Source organism: Betta splendens, chromosome 7, assembly GCF_900634795.4.
Source record: "Betta splendens chromosome 7, fBetSpl5.4, whole genome shotgun sequence".
NCBI lineage: Eukaryota > Metazoa > Chordata > Actinopteri > Anabantiformes > Osphronemidae > Betta > Betta splendens.
Window position 1 is genome coordinate 15,047,355 of NC_040887.2, and position 21,400 is coordinate 15,068,754.

Sequence of the window (21,400 nt, forward strand, 5' to 3'; positions counted from 1 at the left end):
GTCGACTAACCAGTTGATTGCTGGGGAGGTTATGCGACTGTCAACTGGTTTTGAGCTGAGCACAGGGATCCAGTTAAGAGTGTTTTTTATGCTGTAGACTGCCCAGGGAGTCTAGAGGCGTCCTCTAATTCTGTCACCAGAAATGAAAAAGCCAGTGACACCCACAGTCTTTGTCTCTGGCCCGCAGGAGACTGAGGTTAATTTGAATTTGTAAATTAATGGCCATTTATATTTATTGCTCTCCATTCTGACAACAAGCAGCAAGTGATTAATGGTAGTCTAAGAGAAGCAGAGAGGCAGCGGTGCGATTCAAGACACACACACACACACACACACACACACACACACACACACACACACACACACACACACACACACACACACACACACACACACACACACACACACACACACACACACACACACACACACACACACACACACACACGGCTTAATCCTGTCAGTTGCCGTAGACGTTCTACTACAGTGATGTGTGGTAACCTAAACTTGTGCAGTAGGTGCATTCATACAAGTGAAATGCTTTTATAAAGGGATCAGGAGAAGCAACTTGTTTACTTGCCCTGCTATATAAATAAGTGGTGTACTTTCATCTATTACTCTATTACCACAGGGACAGTTGAAGACATGACATACATTTGCAGAAGTGAAGTCCAGAGGAAAACACAGGATTTATCTAATAATGAGTGCACCGTCTCTCCCCTCTTGCAGCCATGTGTCCCTGCGGCTTCCCTCTAAGTGGCTTCAGGTGAGTGTGCACAATTACTCCCTTCTTTGCCATTTTGGAGTGAGTGGGCGAATAAACAAGCGGCGTACGGCGCAGCTAATTGTTCCATTACACAAAATGGAAAGTGCAGGAGGGGTAATCAAGCAGCTTTGTTGCAAATAACACGCCGCGGAAATGTCTCTGTTCTGCCTGATGATGTTTTGAGTTCTGACAAATAAAAGCCTGCCACCCTGCTGACAGTCCACCTGCACACTCTGGGAGGAATTTATTAAAAAAAAAGGCACCATATCATTTCTTTTTGCATTGAGGAAGGCTGTTTGAAAGACACACCAGTGTCAATCTGCATACAGGTTTACTGATTTATTGGTTAGGGCATTGCAGATTTGCATATGCAGATGTGCTTGACAAGACACTGTGGCAAGAGATCAGGACAGACTCTGAAGCTAATTTTTGTGACATTAATTATATGTTTAAAATGTAGAAAACCTCACCTTGTGCTCTATTTATTATAGCCCACCATTAATAAGCCAATAATATAAATTATAGTATATTCACCATTAAGATGTTACAGTAATTAACTCTACACCACAAGCTAAAGAAGTCAAACTGCTTTTGTTTGTCAAGATTCTGGACAGAGGGATCTATCATTTGTGTCTTGTGTCCATGCATATGTGACTGCAATTACCTGACTTTTACTGTAGGTTGTTCACTTCACCCAGTGCACCCTGGTCACTGGCTCCTCCTCCACTATCTTAACACTGGGTGGACAGCTTCACTCCCGCACTGTTGAGCATAGGAAAAATTACAACAAGGTATTTCAGTGACATGAACAGGCATAGGGTTTCTAAATATGTCCCACATAAGAGGTACAACTAATAATATTTCACAACGTGCTGCACTTATTTCCCAGCACTGGGTTTCCTGCTGTGACACAGTATGAGACTGCTGAAGAAGGCGGTAGAGCACTACTGTAGAGGGCTCTCTCTCCTAGTCTAGCACCTCATTTACTTAATGCACACCCTTGGAAAATGTGATTACATCAGCTAGCCATATTACAGCCATTGTACTGTAGGTGTGGACTCAAAATGGTGAGATTTTTGAGTGCAATTTGGAAATTATGCAATCTAATGAATCTGGGACACTGTAGAGGAAGGGTCCTAAAAAAATGAAGGCATGCTTTGGCCTACACCTTGATGTTAAATGGGAGCTTAGTGTCCACTGGCATTGCTACTGCTTCAGACAGCAGTCGGCTACAGACATGTTGGCACACAGAGCTACAGTATTTATTGTATCCATCCCTACACACTGTAGCAGACTGTCATGGGAGTCGGCTGCAGGAGGACAACAGGATGGAGTCAGCAGACTGTGGTGACAGGAAATAAGATCTTCTGACCCTTTAGGGGGGCCTATTACTACTCAGTGTGATGAGTAGACAGACTGAAGGGAGGAGTGATTGGGGGAGATCGAGAAAGGTCAGAAACCTTCATTCTGGGACCTCAGAACAGCAGGAGTGAAGCATTACTTCCTTCTGTCTTCCCTTCCTCTCCACCAAGCTGAGAGACGGCTCAGATCATTTGACCTCACAGCATGGGCAAAGAAGCAGCTAATTAGTGGCAGTCAGACTGTCTCTCTGTGAATCTCGCTAAAATCAGTCACACGACATCTGTGTTATGAGTAATGAAATAAAACTCAAATTGTACGCAAAAGTACTGAGTAATAAATCCACCCAGAACGCATTTATACAATAAAGGCCTCATTTGTTGTGCTACTCTTCACGTATGTCAGACATAAGAATCCTCACTCATCCTCTACCACTTTATAAGCGTCAGCTTTCAGTTAAGCAAGAGGGGAAATTCACCCTGGACAGTTTGCCAGTCCATTACAGGTCAGCACATAAAGAAAGAAAGCTATTCATACTCTCACCAAGTCCACAGTGACCGTCTGATCTGACTGAATGTGTTGTTTGGACTATGGGAGGAAGCCAGAGCACCTGGAAGGAAATCACACAGATGCAGGGAGAACATGCAAACTCCAGGCAATGAAAGTAGGTTCTTGCTGCTGTGAGACAATAGTGCTCACCACCAGTGAAGTGTTGGATGGCCCAAACAGCTACAACAGCAAAGAGAAGGAACAGGAGATTCTCAAGAAGTACCAAGAGCAGACACACATACTGTGGTAAAGATGTGGAAGCTGAAGGCAACAGGGGTGCCCAGTAGGAACTGGGACACCTGGGGCGTAGACCCTCAAATGGGCTCCAGCCGATTCATCTACTTTTTCTGTCAAAAAGAGTGTAGTTTGACTTTTAATTGTGTCATTGCTGTTAAACTGTTATAGACAATATAGACAAGGGCACTGAACTGAAGTGCATGTGCATTTTATGCAGTATTTAAAATGTGTTTTGTTAGCTTCCTTTAGGGTTGTCCAAGTGTTCTGAAGGACATTGGTGGTGAATACACCATTGACTAATAAAGTGGATATAGCACTCAAAAGGTCAAATGTGTGTGATATTTTAAGCTGGAGCTCACTTGAAGCTTGCACTAAACATCCTCTTCCATATTTCTACATGATTCTTTGTGCTTCCAGTTTTTTTAGCCCCGTAGAGGTTACACACTAGTCAAGCTGGCTGAAAGCAGACTGCATGAGTCAGACACCTCCACGGGCTGACTTCCTGTCAATTCCCCACACATGAATCTGCTTTTGGAATCTGTGATCACCAGCAGCAATTCTGTGGAGCAAAGGGTGAGAGGAAAGACGATGACGGAAGGAAAACGCTAAACAAAAAGCAGACAAAGTGCAAGAAGAGGAAAAAGAGGTTGGAAAACAATCATGAAGGCGAAGACGGCACATGAAAAAAGCTGCAGAGAAACAGAGGCGGACGAAAAGGAGAAGTCAGACACACCGGGGAGCAAAAATGCAGGAATACTATGTATTTATAAAGAGATCAACTACGCACATTAGCCTCAGCAATACAGACTCCCATTCTGAGCTCAAATTGCAGAATATTAGCTTTGATTATGCACCATTTTACAAGCGACTCATCATCTCACAAGGGGGTGCACTCGTGACAGAAAATGATTGGCTTTATTGACCCAGAAAGCGGGATTAAATAATTAGAAAAAAGCTTTTACAATCCAATATTACTCATGTCTGCATGTCACCCACTCCTAATAAAACCAGCCAGAGATGACACATTAAGCTGGAGGGAGAGAAAAAAAAATGAAATCCGAAAAGAGAACATTCGCCCACCACCAATTTTCGAGTGTCATGCTTGCAGTTCTTTGATGTCTCAAATTTGGTGAATAAACATTCTGTCTGTTCACTCTTTCTGGTGTTTTCTGTCTGCAGCAAAAAGAAAAGGGTTTCAGGAGTCTACCACACTGTGTGGGCTACTGCTGCCACTACTGCCCATCCGTGCAGCTGAATGTTCTGTTAGGGCTCCACGTTTGGACCTAGAGTGTTTCATTTTGATCTGACTTTAAAAGCTTTTTGAACCGTTCGATGCGTTTGCAACTCTCAATCTGTTTTAAAAAAAAGACAAATTCTTTCAAAAAGAAGCGAATGCGATGTTGTTTTCTTTTTTATTTAGTTTGTCAGATCGTGCAGTTACACCTGCTAGTTCCAGATTTGTCTGCTTGCACAATACCAAATATGAGTGTGGCACAGTGACATTACAGAAAGAATAACCTGAGTAAGAGGGAGTTGTACAGGCTGATGGCCACCGGTAGGAGGGATCTCCGGTGGTTTTCTGTGGAGCACGTAATACTGATCAGCCTGTGGCTGAAAGTGCTCTTCTCTCCAGCCAGCACACTGTGTAGGGGGTGGAGGTGTTGTCCAGCATCCACCTCTCAGCTACAGCATGCACGGGGTCCAGCTCCACCCCCAGAACAGAACCATCCCTCCTGATCACCACAGCGTAGAACACTACACTAGCCACCACAGACTCATAGAACATCCTCAGCATGGAGCTGCAGATGTTAAAGGACCTGAGCCTCCTCAGGAAGTACATCCTCCTCTGAGCCTTCTTGTTCACAGCTAATGAGTTCTTTTTCCAGTCCAGGTAACTGTCCAAGTACACTTCCAGGTATTTAAACTCTGTCACAATCTCCACATCTTCCTTTTTAATAGTGCACAGTATATGTCTCTTAGACCTGTAATAGACTGGTGACCTGTGCATGGTGGTCCTCACCCCGATTCAGAATGCTTTTGGGCTGTAGAGCACAGGTTCTCCTTAATTAATATTTTTAAAATATAACCGGGAAATGCAATAAAACCATCAGCAACTGAAACCTGTGTATGCCCCATGTGATGTTGGGCTGTCTACATGTTGCAAAAACTTGTATCTGACCACTAAAGTAAACTTTTAGTGGTCAGATAAAGTTTCATATTGACATTTGGATCATAGCTTGTTCCCATAACTTGACTTTGGGGTTATTATACGTGACGTGGAGGCCACTGTTCAGCCTGGACATCTCCTCCATGATGTGCCAGTGCACCTCTCTGTCTAACAGGCAACAAGGGCACCGCCGTAGTTAATCAAATTAGCCACGCATTTACTGCAGCGTATGCAAGGTCTTCTCATCCCCAGCCATCTACAGAGCTGTAAAACCCAGTCAGGGGAGAGGGCAGGATGGAGGTAACCGCACTGGGGCTGCAAAGTGTCTTAAGTGGTAGAAATAATCCCATGGCCCATTAATTTTCAAATTAAGCACTGCTTGCCAGCACCCATTTTGTCCTTAGTCATAAAGGGATTGACGTGGAGGTTACTGCGGTCTGTCTTTATGTGTCCAGGCCTTAAGGGCTTGTCTCAATCTGTTCCCTCAGGCTGCTTTTGTGTCTGTGTGCCCTGGTGTTCCAGCCAATTAGCATGCCATGTTAGCAAGCATGCACCGTGCAGGGCCGAATATGCCCAAACCTGCCTCTCTTATTGAGGTAATTGCACTGTGGCCTCATTATCTTATCTGGCAAAGTAAGAGCTTGTGCAAAAGGCCAGTGTGTGTGTGCGCGTGTGTGTACACTGGTGTTTATCTTGTTTTTTCCCAGGTTGGACATTTAATAGCGTCAGCTGGTGAAGTCACTGCTGCTCTGTGGGGAGTACAGTTTCCTGTGAAGTACTCCGACCTTCCAGTCAGTAAACCCTGAGAGTTACTTTGCAGCACTGAGTGTAAACTCGCTGGCAGCAGTGTGCTTATGATTCATTCAGTATGCAGAGAGGTGGGCAAATGGCACTGATTGTCTCTTAGCGGTTCATTAAGCACCAGTAAGGTCGAGCATTAGCCCCTAGCCATATGATATTCGTGGCTGTTGATACCACTTAGCCCAGCATCTGCAACCGCTGCTCATGTCAGAGTCAATCTTTAAACAAGCCAAATCAATATGTCAAAGATAATCACATAGCACCAGCATCATCATCTGACAGTAGGCCCAGAGAATGTGTAGGCTACAGGATTCTGTGTGGGTCTTACAAACAACTCTTTGTTTAAAAGACCATCTCAAAGTTACACCGCGAAAACGTGTTTAAGATGGAGATTAAATGCCAGCTGAGACCACATGTCATCCGTAAATCACCATGAGAGAAAATAATGGAAAAAAGATGAGAAAGACAGTACTGGAATTCAAAAAGGCATCACTGCAGAAATCTCTAACCTTAGAGATCAAGGTCATGTTCATACAGAGTTTTACTGTATGAGTAACAGGACTGCATTAAGTTTAAGTTCTGTGAACTCAGGTTTGACTGACTGTCATCGTCCTCTGGCGGCTCGTGGGTTAAAGGTCAGGTGGTGTCATTGTGTTGCAAAGATTGACTACGACATCTTCAACTTTATACAGTTTTATAACAATAATCAATTTGTTGTCAGACTAGTACGAAGCACCTGGAACAGTGTATGAAAAGCTTTATACTAAAACAGACAGTTGATCTAAATTGCACAACAGTACAGTATGTATGTAAAGTAATAATACTGCTAGGATCAAAAATCTTAGCATGTCCTGCTTACACAAATGTACACAGTGCCACTACGTTACAGTTGTATGCATACTGTATGCAGCTGAATGGAGACTGCTTATGAAAAGAGAAACAGCGAGCACTGTGCCAGGAAGGGTAAACAGCAGAAAATGCCTCGTCCAAGCGTCTTCATGGAGTACAATAATCGCAACGGTAATATCCACCCCAGGAACATGTTAATTCGAGGTTGTATGTTCAATATGATCCTTGACAATAGCTTTGTACTACATTTGTTGCTGTAATTGATTGCCCGCACTTGGGCATAGCAGAGAGGATTCATTTGGAGTAGTTTATCACCCCAAGCTTCAGTTACATAGTGAAGCTTTGAGTAGCTTTTCAAACTCTGAACCAGCACAGCTAATATATTTATCTTATGTCAAATACATGAAGGTTTCATGTATAAAATTACGATCAAAATTCACATTGTTGCCGACATCAGCCCACACAACCAACTAAAAATTCGTGTCCAATGCCTCTGGAACCTGAACTTGGCTCAAAACTTTATAGTCAATGCACAGTATGAATACAGACTCCCTTAATCTTACTGAGTGGATCTTTTAAGTCTTCTTTACTGGATACTGGTTATATTGTAGGAAGTTATCAACACTATGATGCTTTATATTAGAAAAGGAAATGCATTTACCCCTTAAACACGTCTCCAGCTTGTGTTTCCATCCAACCTGCTGTCAGGTCTTCTTCCTTTTTCTACCTGTCAGCAGACAAACAGTAAGTAAGCGCTGCTACCACCTGCAGGAGGGGAGTAGGAAACGTTATGGCAACGAAATATTTAATTTAAATAATTGATACTCATTTTGAGACAAAGACACAATTAATTATCGCGTATAATCCCTGAAATATTTAGCATAGCTAGAAATGTCACAATTCACCATTTAGAATGTTAGCTCGATGCTAATCCGTTATGGGGTTTACTATTTCCGTGCTGACGGAAATTAGCATCGCGTCCGCTGGTAATGATCATCTTCAACACTGCAAAGCCGCGTGTGTAATTCATCTTACGAAACGTGGAGAAAGACGGTACGTCATCAACTCCGTTAGCTTACTGTATCTGTTGCTCTGCTAGCTAACGTGCTGCAGTGGCCCCGTGAAAACAACAGTGGAAAAGTCGCTTGTACTGGATCCACCGTCAACGTCTGTGCCATGTTAATCTCTCATGTTTACGAAAGCGGAGACTTTTTTATTGTGATCACAAACAGTTCTAATAAGCTAAGTGACCGTCTTAATTGGTTTTTGAACATTTATATGGATTTATAAAATTCAATAAAATTATATTGTCTAGTTCATGTCAATTTTAGAATTCATATTACTGTATGTACTGTACTGTATTATTAAGGATCATAAACTTAATCTAAAATATCACATGTTCACTGTGCAAACATAAGTTTTAAAACATTTTAGAGTGTTTTTTTATGTGCTCTAGTAGCAGAACTTAACAAAAACGAGAGACACAGAGCCTAGGAAGGAGAACACACTCCATTAAATCAATTAAGTCTGCATGTTGCAGGAGCTGGAGCAGGAGCAGGAGGATTATTACTTAGGGAGCGTGATCAGAGACTAATCTAATGATGATGCCCTTTGCTACTCACTACCAGTCTGATTTAGCAACACTCCTGAGGGGCTGGGCTCTGGCTGTGAAACTGGAGAAACGCACGTGACTTGTCAAAATGTGGTTGCAAATACACACCTCTGTGTGTTTGTTGATGATTAAGAGAAGGAGTGGTTATGTTAAAAGAATCAGTTTGGAAAAAAAATATAAAAATCCACAGGCGGTGGCAACATGTTCTTTGGTGGTTTGTGTTGAGATTTTACGATTTTGAACGAAAACGGCCACAAACTAAACAAATGATTTTCTCATGATTATAAAAAATTATGTGTATCTGCAAACTGGTGACATTTACAGTACCACAACTGGCTAAAACTGTGTGTTTGAGCTGCGATACAGTATATTTAAAGAAAAACCTTTTTTAGAAAAGTGCAAAAAGCAAGGTGGGTTTGAGGTGAGTTTGAGTTTTTTGAGGGGTCAAAGAGCAAACCAGCGTTGGCAAACAGATGTATAACAGTGTGTGAAAATAATCATCACTGGTGTAACTGAAACTCTTTAGGCTAAAGTTATGAATTTTACATGATACAGTTTGACTGAACATGTTACACAGCTGCTACTGTATATGAAGGCTGCATTTTTTGCTATTTATTTATTTCATCTAGACTGATTTGTGGACAATGACTAGATTTAAACTGTTTGACTTCAGTGTGCTTCATTCCAACTGTGATGTGGACCGTGTCAGCGCAGTGTCATGGAGCACGCTCCAGAACTACCCTAGCATCAAGGAGGGCAGTTAAACCAATTCAAGTTTGCAGATGCACGCTTTTGTGTGACCTTTGATTTTTCAAGGCACCCCACAGAGTTTTTGACCACAGCAGATGTGGCAGTGAAGCCCCTGCGGCTAAATGCGTCAGCTTGTGAGGTTGATGCTTTACTCGAATGGTGCCTGGCGTGTTTTGTGCATATTCGTCAGTGTCCAACACTTGAACAAGATACTTTATAAGCAGGGGAGCAACACTGATGGTCTAAATTCCTTTGTGAAGCCCTTCAGTCAGTATGTGTGTGAGCTGCTCTGCTGGTTTTTCCTCCTCCTGTCTGGTGGACGGCTGATACTACATCGCTCCCCTCGCTTCTTCTAGTCCCTTTTCTCCTGTCTCTCTGTCTCTTTCAGTCGGCACGGAGAAGGCAAGATTATCCCTCCAGTGGATTTCTACTTGACAGAGAGTGGGCTGCTTTTGAACTTTCACTGACTGAAGCCTCTTCTCACTCCCTAGCTGCTCATGAGACACAAGTGGCTCAGACATATGGGGGGTGGGGGGCTTGCAAAGAGGGTGATGTCAGACGCAGAGAAAAAAGAAAAAGTCGAGGGAGAGAAGCTTCAGGGAATGAAGGAGGAGATACGGTAAACAAGACAAGAGCCTCTGCTGTTTGTCCAGTAAACTGGTTTGCTGATGGTTAAATTCTGTGAATATTTATTTCTGGCATTCTTCACTGGACATTTTCAGAAATAATCAAAGAAATGATATCGTAGAAGCCGAACAGAGCTGCTTCTATGATGGAAACACCTGCAAACTGTCAGAGTCACCAAATACACAATATCCATGTTCAACCTCTGCATGTTTTGTTGGGCTGGTAGCTTGTTAGTATGATTATTTTCTAGAATGCAATGAAAACTAAAATCTGTCATTTTTTAATGTGATTAAAAAAAAGAGATGATATTGAATGTTTTGGCTGATATTTTCTATTTTCTGTTGCGTGAAAATGAAAATATAGAAAGCCAGAAATGCCATCGGCCGCAGTGGTTATTAGTTGATCCTGCTGTCGGGATCAGCTCAGCCTGGACCCGCCCGAAGGAAGGAAACATGCTTCACCCCACAAAGTTTCATTTCTATGTATATCTACAGTTGCTGTAATTACCGATGGTGTGTTTGTGTGGGTCGGGGCTGTCGTGAGCATAGTTTGTGTGGGTGCATCTGTGAAGCACTAATGAGGATTGGATGCTTTGAGTGTGTAGAGCTTCTTCCAGCCAAGTAAGTAAGTGTCATTTTTATGTTTTATTTTCTTTTATGTCCCGCATTCCTCCCGTGCTTGTAATCGGTGCAGCACCTTGCGACTGGTGGGTATATACAGTAGAGTCACATTTTTTCCAGGTAGGACTTCTGGGCTGAAATGAAGATTATTATCATGTCATGTTATAATCATCTCATTAATACGTCATTAAAACCCTTCCAGACAATGCGGCTGAGCTGGGCTCCCGTCAAGACACATACTCTCACACAGTCACTGCTCTTACAGTCTGATAATTAACATCCAAACAGCGGGGGGTGCAGGCTCGGGAAACAGAGACCTGGAGTGACTTCATGAATATTATGAACAGGAAAAGAACTTTTCCGAGTCATGCTGGGAAGAAAAGGAATAAAGACAGGAAGGTTGGGGATTAATGAGTATCATTAACCGTAGAAAAGACATTAATGGAAACCAAGTTCGTCTCTTGTATCAGAGATTAGGAATTGACCCGGTTATTTAGGTATTTACATTTTTTGTTACTTTATTTGTCATTCAGAGAGTTCTAGAATGGGCATATACTGTAACAGTATACATACAGTATACCCTGGGTTCTGGCTCTGCTTGGTTTGGTTTTCTTACATAGGATTTACACACCCGAATGCATCACCTCACCCAAATTGTCGGTTTGTGGGTTAACGTTGTTTGCGCTTAAAAGATTTGCAGGACACATATTGTTGGTTTATTTGTGTCATCTTCTAGATTTGTCTAACACTTAGTTACAGTTAGTTGCACCAGTTCGTCTACTACTAGCTGTCAGCTCCCCCTCTACCCAAAAAGGCTTCCTCTTGGGTAATAGGTCCAGGTTCTGGCCGTGTTCGTCTTGTGTTTGGCGGCAGCTGGACTTCCTTAGAAGAAGTAACAGGACAGAATGCTGTTCACAGAGCAGCCCACAAGCTGTTAACTTCACAGGGAGGCGTGCTACCTCGTGCTAAAGGCACTACCCTCCTCAACTAATTGAGGCTGCTGCAAATCCTGATAGAGTCATATCATCCTCCCAGAACTCATGGGATGCTTGTGCGAAATGCTCTAAGTGTAATACAGCATCCAGGCAGCCTTTTAAGTTGCAGACTAAAGCAGCCCATGGCACTCGAGGAATTTTTTTTTTAATTTCCATAGCAGCAGGGCTCTCACAGCAATTGGCCCAGTAAACCTTTTCTGGGGTCCCTGAAATCAGCCCCTCGGGAAGAGATGGAAGGATGAGTGAGAAGGAAGGAAGCAAATGATCCATGTGGCAAAAGAAGACTAACACCACCTTCCTCCCAAATACAGAAATGCACATCCTTTATCTCAGTATTGACTACCATAAACATGGAACAGTAGCTCATTAGACTACACTGACTCAGTCCAGTTACTCAGTGGTTGTAAGGAAAGTACAGAAATTGTCAATTAGTGAAGTTTTTGCCGGATGGAAGCCAAGTGCAGACCCCTTGGCCTTTACTCTGCATGCTGTTACGTTTATCCGTCGCGTGAACTGCTTTTTGTTGTACTTGTTACGAGGATGCTGGAGTCTATACCAGCTGTCTGTGGGTGAGAGGCGGGGCCCATCCTGGTCATATCGCAGGGCCACAGACACACAAGCTCACGCCTATGGGAGACAACCCAGGCACTTAGCACCGACCTACTGTAGTTGAAGACACAGAAAACAAGGCAAAGACTTGTACTTGTATATTTATGTCATGAACAGAGCATGACTAAAGCCAGCTGCCTGTGTGTGAGTCAGTGTGACTAAAAGGATTGCTGATATGCACTACTATCTCCCCTTAGCGTCCAGGTAGCTGGAGGTGGCAGCTCCTCCACCGTCTGATCACTTTCCAGACTCCCACTCGCCCTCCAACGACGCGTCAGCCTCCACCGAGCAAGCTCGATTTAGCTGAAGCTGATGGCAACGCGGCTGCGGGGAGCCGCCGGTCGCCCTGAGCTCTGAGGGTCCTCTGCTCAGGGCTGGATGACGAGCTGAAAGCCACCAAGTGAAGGCAGAACGCGTGTGCAGAGAGTGGGAGTGGAGTGTTCGCATGGGTGGGAAGAGAGGGGGGTGGAAATGCAGTGTACAGAGACGGCTGGTACCTGTTGTCTTGAATTTAAACCCAAGCTTCATGTTACTGAACCATATTGGTTCTCAGCCTTATTCTAGACTTACTGGACATCAATGTGAAAATACAGATTAGAAATGTAAAAGGAAAAACCTCCAGGAAATGTCTGTAAAAATATGGGACCTGGAAAATATAGCCTTGCCTTAAAGCATTGGAAATGCAGCAAGATGTCGTCGCCTTAAACTGCTGAGACAAAAGGCACCAGAGGCTACAGTATAAAATTAAGAATACTTAATATTTTTATGCCTGTGATTGTTTGTGATTGGATTTGGTGTTGGAAAGGTGGCAAGTCGTCCCGATCTCTTAACATCTCCCCAGATTCTCCTGAAATCCCTCTCGCTAACTTGACAAGGGAGACGCAGACAATACGGTCTTAGCCCGAGTACATCCTGCTCCGTGAGTGTTTACAGCAGAATGGGGCCAAAAACAGATTAAAGTCAGGCAGCCACACAGCAGCCATGTCTGAACAGCTCAACGAGGACGGCATTACAGACGAACTGGCATCCAGGATATCTCGTGGAGGGATGTTGTCACTGCCTTTTAGTCGCCAACAAACGCGAGTGGAGCGTAGGAGCGCGCGGGTTGGCAGACGACCAAGCCGGGGTCCATTCTCTCCTGACACACACGTTTGTTCTCCACCTCGCATGGATTTAGACGCATTGAATGAGTTGGAGTGTGGGCTCGGAGGAACGCACCAACCCACTGTCTCTGTGTCGCCAGTAAAGGCCGTAGCGAACGCGGCGCGGGGATTTTGTCAGGGATCCACTTCAGACGCTTGTGTCACTGCGGCGTTTAAATCCAAGCCTGGCAGAGAGTGGCGTCACCTGCGAGGGCGTCTGCATGGCGGTTCCTTTGATGTCCTTGGCTATCTCGGGCTTCTGGCAGGCCACGCTGGAGACGCACCAGGCACTTGGATCCCGGCTGCTATCTGCAGGATCCTGCTGCTTACACCTGGGTAGATTAAAGCCAAAGTCATCCAAAGTGCAGGTACAAGTGCTTCACGAACAGTTTAACCGCCAACATCGGAGTCTTTTAGCGTCGCCACCATTGTGCGTGCTGCTGCTTCGAACGTTATCACGCCATTTAATGGTCATTATTAGTGGTTATCAGCCCATACGTATGAGCCGGTAGGTGCCCATCTACCTATTTGATTTTGATTTATTAGCGAGCATAACAAGTAGCTAGCGGTATTGTGTTAGCTAACTGTAACCTGAACCCCCCACCCATTATCTAACCCTAACCCTAACCACAATAACCTCTGAAGCTGCTGAACGTAGCAACTTAGCTAGCTGTTAGCTGTTCGCGAGGAGGCAGAGCAGGCGCCTACCGGCCTGTAGGAATGCGCTGATAAGTTCTGATCAGCCCATTCGTTATGGGTGATGAACATCTGAAGCGGGTGGTGCGTGCAGGAAGTAATAGCTCCATAAACACAAGTGGAGTCTTGAAACCAACAATCTTTCCAATAGAATCACTAGTCTCTTGGTGCATTATTGAGTCTGATGCTCAATCACTCTCTGGCTGCTGAGCCATAGTCTCCTCTATGCATGGATTTGTGTACACCTTTAGTACCACCCGCATGTTGATGCTGAACTTCAACAGGACAAAGTGTTTCAAACTTTGTAATTAATCCTGGGGAGAAGCCAATGTCGATACCCTGTTGAAATCAGACTGCAGCCCTCACTATGAGTCAGAGAGGTTAAAGGACTCAGGTGCAGGTGTGATGGTGGAGGACTAAGAACGTGATCAGGGGGCATAAATGACTGTCTCCCATAAACAGCCACTTGTCATCCTGTGACTTGCAGTTGTGCACCCATTTCCATGACAACTCAGAAAACTCCCGTTGTTGATGATGAACATCAAGAGGCTTTGAAAGCTTGAAGGAAACAAATTGTTAAACCAATCTCCTCTTCTTCATTCCTTTGTTGCTCAGTAAAAAGGAAGCTGTCTTATGATGGTACCATTAATATATTCAAAGATAAATGACTGCAAGATTAAGCAGGTGCGAACGCTGATTCTCTCACAGAAACAAACGTATCATGTGCAGAAGTTAAGGCGTCATTGTGTGCGTTTCTGTTCCACTTTCCATTTGTCCCTCTGCCAGCGGGCTTCTCTTTGTCTGTCACCTGTTGTCTTCTTCTATTCCTCCCACCGCAGTTGTGCTCCGGCATGAAATGGGTCCTGGACGACCTCCAAGATGTCACCTCGCCTCCACCATTATCGATGCGCCACCTGTCATATACAAACACGCTTCAATGCCTAATCAAGACCATTCACTTTCTCCCCTCCATGCCTCCTGCTGCAGAATCCAAACCCGCCTTTTTCCTTCACCAACTGTGAGTTTGCGTAGCGCTACAAACATTCATTAAGAGCCCTTGAGTGCGAGCTGAAACTCGGAGCGGGGTCAAAGCGTTTTTGTTTTTTCTCGTGCTGTGTCTTGCAGATTTGTTGCTCGGGGTGCCCTCAAGGTTACCGGCTGCTCACGTCCCAGCGTAGTTAGTAAGTAAGCTGTGGGTTTGACAGAATGGGTCACGTCAGAGCCAAGTGGGACGTTATTACATCATCAAGCGTTGTACAGCTGACAACCTAATGCTTCTATGAAATTAAAGTGACAGCAATCAGCAGCTTGTTTCGCATCACTCTCACTTCCTGTCGTCTGCGGGACTGGAACTACTTTAAACTGTAACTACACAAACATCATATCTGCACTGCACCTTAAAGCCAGCCGATCAGTCTGAGGATGCAGGATACACACACGTACACACACCTGACCCATTTCATGAAGTATGATTGAGAACAACATGAAAAGTCCCGAGCTGCCAAACCTGCCGACCCTCAGCAGGTTTGCCAGGAGCAGTGAGCGGAGGAGAGCAGGTGCAGCAGACATTAAGACTCGTAATAAGCGGCGATGATGAACCCGGGGGAGGGGGAGGGGGGTCATGCGTGGACAGGAGAAAGGACGGAAGCAGGAAGCGCTGACGCCAGTTGTTACCTTGAGGTGGCAATCAATGCCACGGCTGCCGGAAGCTTAACCGGGGCGATTTGCACCCCTGTCAGGGCCGCGCGGCCTCCGAATCATCACGCTGAATAGCCCAGAGGTTGTAAATCTAAACCGAAGACCAAAGTTGAACCAGTTCATTTAAATTAAATCCATTATGCGTTTTATTGACTGAGCGGAACATTAGCAATTCACTGCATGACATTTACTTCACATAATAAATCCATCTGTTGAGTGTGACTTAGTTGGATTAGTTCTTACCTAGAGACCAATGCACCTCTAGCTTGTTCAGGCTGGGAGTTTATCTAACGAGTGATGTCAATGCGCCAAAGTTTAAATGGAGTCAAGCTGAGCTGGTGCATGTGCGGAGCATTAATTTGGCTCCTCCAGAGGAGCGCTGAAGACCGTGCGCTCGCATCGTCCTCGCTGCATCTGTCCGAGCGCTTTCTCTTCCTGACTCTTGCCAACGTGCATCCGTATGAAGTGGATTCATCCGGCCTCGGGATAATGGCTGCTCAAGTGGAGACGTTTCGAGCTCGTACTGTGTGAACACTTTTTTATTTCGACGCTTTGTTGCCTGTGAGGAATGTGTCTGTTCGTGCACTCGCCAGTTTTGCTTTTGAGGTTGAATTGCAACAGTCCATAAAATATGATTCATGAAGCTTTTTTATTCTCATAAAACTGTTCATGCATTTTTTGTATATACAGAGCGTTAGGGTTCGGGTCTATAAATAATGGAACCAAGATACGTTTTTTGGCCTCTGTGCTCAATCCATTTAAAATTTTGAAGCACTCCAAAATGTTAGCAGGCTGTGACAAATAACTGTTCAGGAATAAAAGTCATTTTCATGCACACACAACGTTTGCATTTAGATGTAACTTCCAGCATGACAAGAGCAGAGCCGAGTTCTGTTCACGGTGAAATGAAAGGCTGTCAGTTCTGGAGTGAGAGGAGCCTCAGCATCATCCATTGGTTGATGAATCAAAGAAGAATCATTTGTCATTTCCCTGATATATGAGCGTCCCCAGAAAAGGTCCCCCACGAAACAAAGGTCCCGACTGAGGTGCCACCAGACAGTTTATTCCTATTCCCTGCTCAGCAGCTGTCGCCTCAGTGCGCTGCTTCTCACCTGTGAGCCTGTGACTCAAGAGAAGCCCACAGCTGTGGACGTAGCCACCTACGCGTAGCTGCAGCCTCCTCCTCCCCCTCCCTCCCCCCTCGCCCCCGTTCACACTTTCATCCCTCCCTGTGGGCCATCAATAATGCAACGCGGAGCTTCTCAAGCAGCGTGTGCGCGCACATGCACAAAGGACAACACACAAACAGGTTCAAACACACAGCCTTGAAGACACACAGACACACATGAATGGCTCGGTCCCCTCTGTGTCCCCAGTGTGATTTATAGACGGGCCCTCTGAGGGGCTCCACCAGCGGAGGCCATTATCATGCAGGCAGGCACATCTGCAGACATCAATACGTGAGGCGGGGGGCCGGGGGGCTTCCAGGGTCACTGCTGTGGGGTGCCCCTGGTGTCAGCAGGGTCCCCCTCACACTGTCACAGCCTATCACGAGGGGCCCGAGAACCGACAGCGCCTCGGCTTCGCTGCTCCACCGCGGCTGTCAGTCAGTCCATCAGTCGGCGGTTCAAGAGAGGAGTCAGGGGCCTCTTTAAGGCGAGTGTAATAACTGACACGAGGCCAAACAGCGACATCAAAATGCGCACGAAGGCCATGTCTCAGAAGAGAACCATGAACTGAATTCATGTGAATTGAGAAATTGGACTTAAAAACTTTGTTTCAAAGACTATGAATGCAATGGAGAAATATTTGACACGGGCAGTTGAGCCAACAAAACAATCCCAACTAAAAGTCCACTTGTTGGCTATGAATGTGTCACATGGTCTTCATCAGCAGATGAAGATGTTGAGGGCTTCTCAAGTCAAGGCACAAAACGTTCAACGTCAGTGTTTTACCACGTACAGTTTCATTATAACTGAGCAAATTGCACATGCATGAAGGCCGAGTGATGCAGTCAGGAGCCAACGTGAGTGGACCTTGAGTCTTTCAACGGTTTTACGATCAATTAATGTATTTGTTGGGATTGGTAAAATGATTCAAAAGGCGTTTTGTGAGTTGCCCTGACATCCCTGGAGACGTGAGGACCTTTGGGTGAGGCAGTGCTGCGTAAGCAGGGTAAAACACTGCAGCAGTACCACTTCACGCTCAAAAAATAACTTAAGTTTTTCAATTGTGGCCAAGTTAAGTCAAATAAATATTACTTCTAAATGGATTTGTCTGCAGTTATATGCTCTGTGCTGTGAAAGTTGGCTAAAGTTTGGCTCCGCAAACCTTAAGATGTCAACGCGCTTCACTTATAATTAATATGTAAAGAAAACAAACAAGAGGTCGTGTGATGAATGATCTCAGGCTCTGTTTAATGTAAATCTGCATTACAGTGAAGCCTGGGGCGTCTGGATCTGCCAAGTCCCAACTCCCAAGAAAGTAAGTCTGGAGTCGTTCGCAGGCGTGTTGAAAAAAAAAACGGTCTAAAATATTCCAGAAAGGTTTCGCAGTGATCTCACAGCTTCAGTTTGGACACAGCGAGGAGACGGATGGAGTCTCTGCGCAGACGACAACAAGAAGGGGGAGCAGATGCATCAGGGCTGGATTCTGTGAAACCTCATCATGCAAAAGCACCTCGAAGCCAGGAAAAGACTGGAAGATGAAGATTTATCTGTGAGCTTTAGGCGGATTGACCCTTTAACCCGTCAGACCTGCGCAGCATAAAACAGCAGAGAAGAGGGCACTGACCCTGCGAGCCACTCTTCTTACCGCGCAGCAGAGGATTGAGCACAGAAGTAGATGAAAAGTAGATGTGATGGAGGTGACAGTAGTTGTCATGGCAACAGTAGTAGTAGTAAATTCATTAAGGTGGTACCCGGGGAGAATAACATCACCCAGACGCGTCGTGATCCTCCACAAGGTTTTATGCAGAAGATAAAAGCTCAGCTGGATCATCTCTGTCCTTAATGCTCCCTTCGCTAAGTTCCATCTGTACGTTTCTCTCTGGTTCACAACGTAACAAAAAGGCAGGACATCACAAAGTAAAGGCTGAGGCTTCATCACGTAAGGATTTAGTTGAACCAAACAAACCAAAGTCTGCTCGATTTGTCAATTAAACCTGGTCGGAAGCGGATGAGGTTCTGTATCTGGGAGAAATCAGTAACTCCGCCATCTGAGGCAAAGCATGAGCTGTGCTTCTGCTCATTGTTGGACGGGCCTCACCCTGCTGCAGGTGGTTTTCATTCTTCTCTGCTGCTGAGCGCGGCTGTTGTGAACACATGTGACTTCAGATGTGGTCAGGGAGTTTTTCAGCCTTTGTTTCTAGGCCTGGTGTTTAGAATGTCCTTGAGCGAATCCCTGAATCTCTCCTCAAGCGTGAGCCCAGAGTCAAAGGGAGTCCATTGAAAAGCAGGAAGCACCTCCACTGAATCTCTAAGCAGGAGTTGTACTTCGGTGAAACCGCTGAAGTCTGCATACTGTACCGCATGTGAGCGACGCGTCTGTGCGTTCACATCTTTGACTGCTCTGGTGTTAACAGTGTAAACACGGGTGCTGAGGAAGAAGAAAGAGAAGGAGCCAGCGAGGAGGAGGAGGAGGAGAAGAAGAAGAAGTGAATGGAGCGGGTGAGGAAAAAAAAAAAGCAAAGAGAAAGCAAAAGACTGTCAAAGTCAAACAGATTCAGACGGATCAATGAGCAGACTGCGCCTGGCACATCCAAGGGAGCGCCAGACTCAAAGCTCCTCAAGCCCGAGTTCAAAGGGGCGACACGTCCATTAGAATTTCTAATTCCGATCGCATCGACAGGCCCACGGCTGCAGCGCGGGGAGGAGGGAATCTGGGCCAGCGCTCAGACAGAGACAGACAGTTTACTGTACGTCCTCTTGATTCCTCTATCATTGGCAGCTTACGCACTGTAGCGTTATCAGAGTTCAAGCAAACCCTAGAAATGGAGAAGAAATGCTCTTTCTTTATACGTATGCATAATTTATATCTTTACGCAAACTGCAGAGCCAACGCTTTGAAGTCTTGTAGCTCCTCGGACTCGGTCTAATAAGCTCCTTCAGTTGTTGTTAGTTACTGTACTGTCTGTTGAGCTGGATCCAGGATATTGTTGTGCTGTTACTGTAAGGTTCCTTCTGTTTTCCCCTTTGTTAAGCAGGGTGATCCTGAAGATAGCAGGTCAAAAGAACTTATATTCATTAAATCTATGGTAACCAGCCAGCAGAAGGTGTAATGAGAACAAGGGCAGACCTCCTGTAGGACTAAACCAGCACAATCCTGCATCCCAGCTCCTCCGGTTATTTAAAAAGGTGCAGAGAAATGACTCCAGAGCAGAATGAAGGTCACCCAGTCAGGAAAAACCTACACAACTTTGAAATTTTCTTCAAATGAAGTCGCGAAGAGCATCAAATGCTGATGTCTCGCAGGGGCATGGGCCCATGAAAGCAAGTCTGAGACTCACAGCGGAGGAAAGGATCATTAGAGTTACCAGCCTCAGGAGCTGCCAATTAACGGCCCCTCAAACTCGGGCCACCGTCATTCAATATGACAAGTGAAATTTAAACCATCAGACCCTCAGCACAACCCGTGTGTGGCTCCCGTCGCTGTCACTTCACTGGATTTTACAGTTTCACATCCCATGTCCCAGTTTAGGCGAGACAAGATCCAAAAGTAAACATTTTAATTTACAGGCCCGCGTCCCCGGGCGACTCTTTTATGGAAACACGTTATAGATAAAGAACCTCGTCTGCGCTTTAATTAAATCTCACTTTCACGCCTTTAGAACATCACTGAGACACAGATACAGTATCAGCTTGATGAATTTCACCCACACCCTCATATCTGCATTCAAATACATCAATAGGCTTCTAATTGTGGAGAAGAGACAATGCGTCGGCATGCAGAGATGGGGTGGCGGGGTACAGGGGCCCACGGGGGGGGGGCAGGAAATCTGGGGGATTAGCGCTAAATCTGCTTAGACACTTCCACGTCAGCCAGGCTGCAGACTGTGGCTGAGGAGCGCGTGCTAGCTTAGCGCAGCTGTCAGGAGCCGCTGCCACCCGATCGATGCGGGCCTTCGCCCCCTCCCACCGCCGCGCTGCCTCCTCAGCCCTCGGCCGTCAGGAAAGCCTGACGCCGCTGGATCGATAAGTCCTGATGGGTTCAAGCGCGGGTCATTTCACACAGGCCGAGGATGAACGACGTGGCGGTGCATGCGGATGACGGCATCACGGGATGCGTTTCACCCGCGTTATTGCGCGATAAGCTCGTTTGCAACAGCTGGAGGTGAAGGAGAAGGCGTGCGTGACGAACGTCAGCGGTTTCACATGCGGCAGCAGTCGACGCGCTGCATCGACGTTGTTAAAATGTGAAACCGAGAGTTTGTGTAGGACACAGGAAGATGGTTGTGGATGTTTGTACAGGTCAAAAGGTCAGATTAAGAGACAAGTGCAGCAGAACTACTGTACATGAACCTTTTGATTGAAAGCTTTGAAATGTTTCCATTCTTCAAGTCACCGTACTTGACTGGTTGTTAAGTCAGACGTGCGTGTGCTCCATGTCAGAGTTCATCTTTCACTTTGTGTCTTAAATGAGTTGAAGCCGCCTCAGTGCTCTTGGGCAGCAGTCTTTTACACTTTCAGCTGCACGCTGAGAGACGGTTCCAGCAAATGAGCAGCGAAGTCAGCGTGAGTCCAGCCCTGCAGAGGTCTGCCCTGACAGAAAGCCAATAGCGCCTCCATGTGGCCCAACAAGCACATGACAGGCTGATCACTCCAATTTAACTACAAGAATCAGACTCAAATAAATCCAAATCCATTAATAAAATAAATTATTTGTGTAGGTGATTTTAAAGATGATCAGCTGAACCTAAAGGGGC

At 45.4% G+C, this 21,400-nt stretch overlaps 3 long non-coding RNA genes across 4 annotated transcripts in view; 2 read left to right on the top strand and 1 right to left on the bottom strand.

Moving 5' to 3' along the window:
* Nucleotides 1–7,963, bottom strand: part of LOC114859328 (uncharacterized) — a 68,649-nt gene extending 60,686 nt beyond the window's left edge. Inside the window, exons 1-3 of one of the 2 annotated variants that reach the window (XR_003786499.3) lie at nucleotides 7,808–7,963; nucleotides 7,390–7,455; nucleotides 1,431–1,528 (exon numbers count right to left, since the gene is read on the bottom strand). This is a non-coding gene — a long non-coding RNA (uncharacterized LOC114859328). The remainder of the gene's footprint in view (nucleotides 1–1,430; nucleotides 1,529–7,389; nucleotides 7,456–7,807) is intronic. The other variant, XR_003786498.3, reaches the window with a different exon arrangement.
* Nucleotides 7,515–10,025, top strand: LOC129604364 (uncharacterized). Its single transcript, XR_008695177.1, has 2 exons — nucleotides 7,515–7,781; nucleotides 9,479–10,025. It is a non-coding gene; the product is annotated as an uncharacterized LOC129604364 (long non-coding RNA).
* A 2,475-nt stretch (nucleotides 10,026–12,500) lies between these two features.
* On the top strand, nucleotides 12,501–16,494 carry LOC129604365 (uncharacterized). Its single transcript, XR_008695178.1, has 3 exons — nucleotides 12,501–13,451; nucleotides 14,619–14,797; nucleotides 14,905–16,494. It is a non-coding gene; the product is annotated as an uncharacterized LOC129604365 (long non-coding RNA).
* The last annotated feature ends 4,906 nt before the right edge of the window (nucleotides 16,495–21,400 follow it).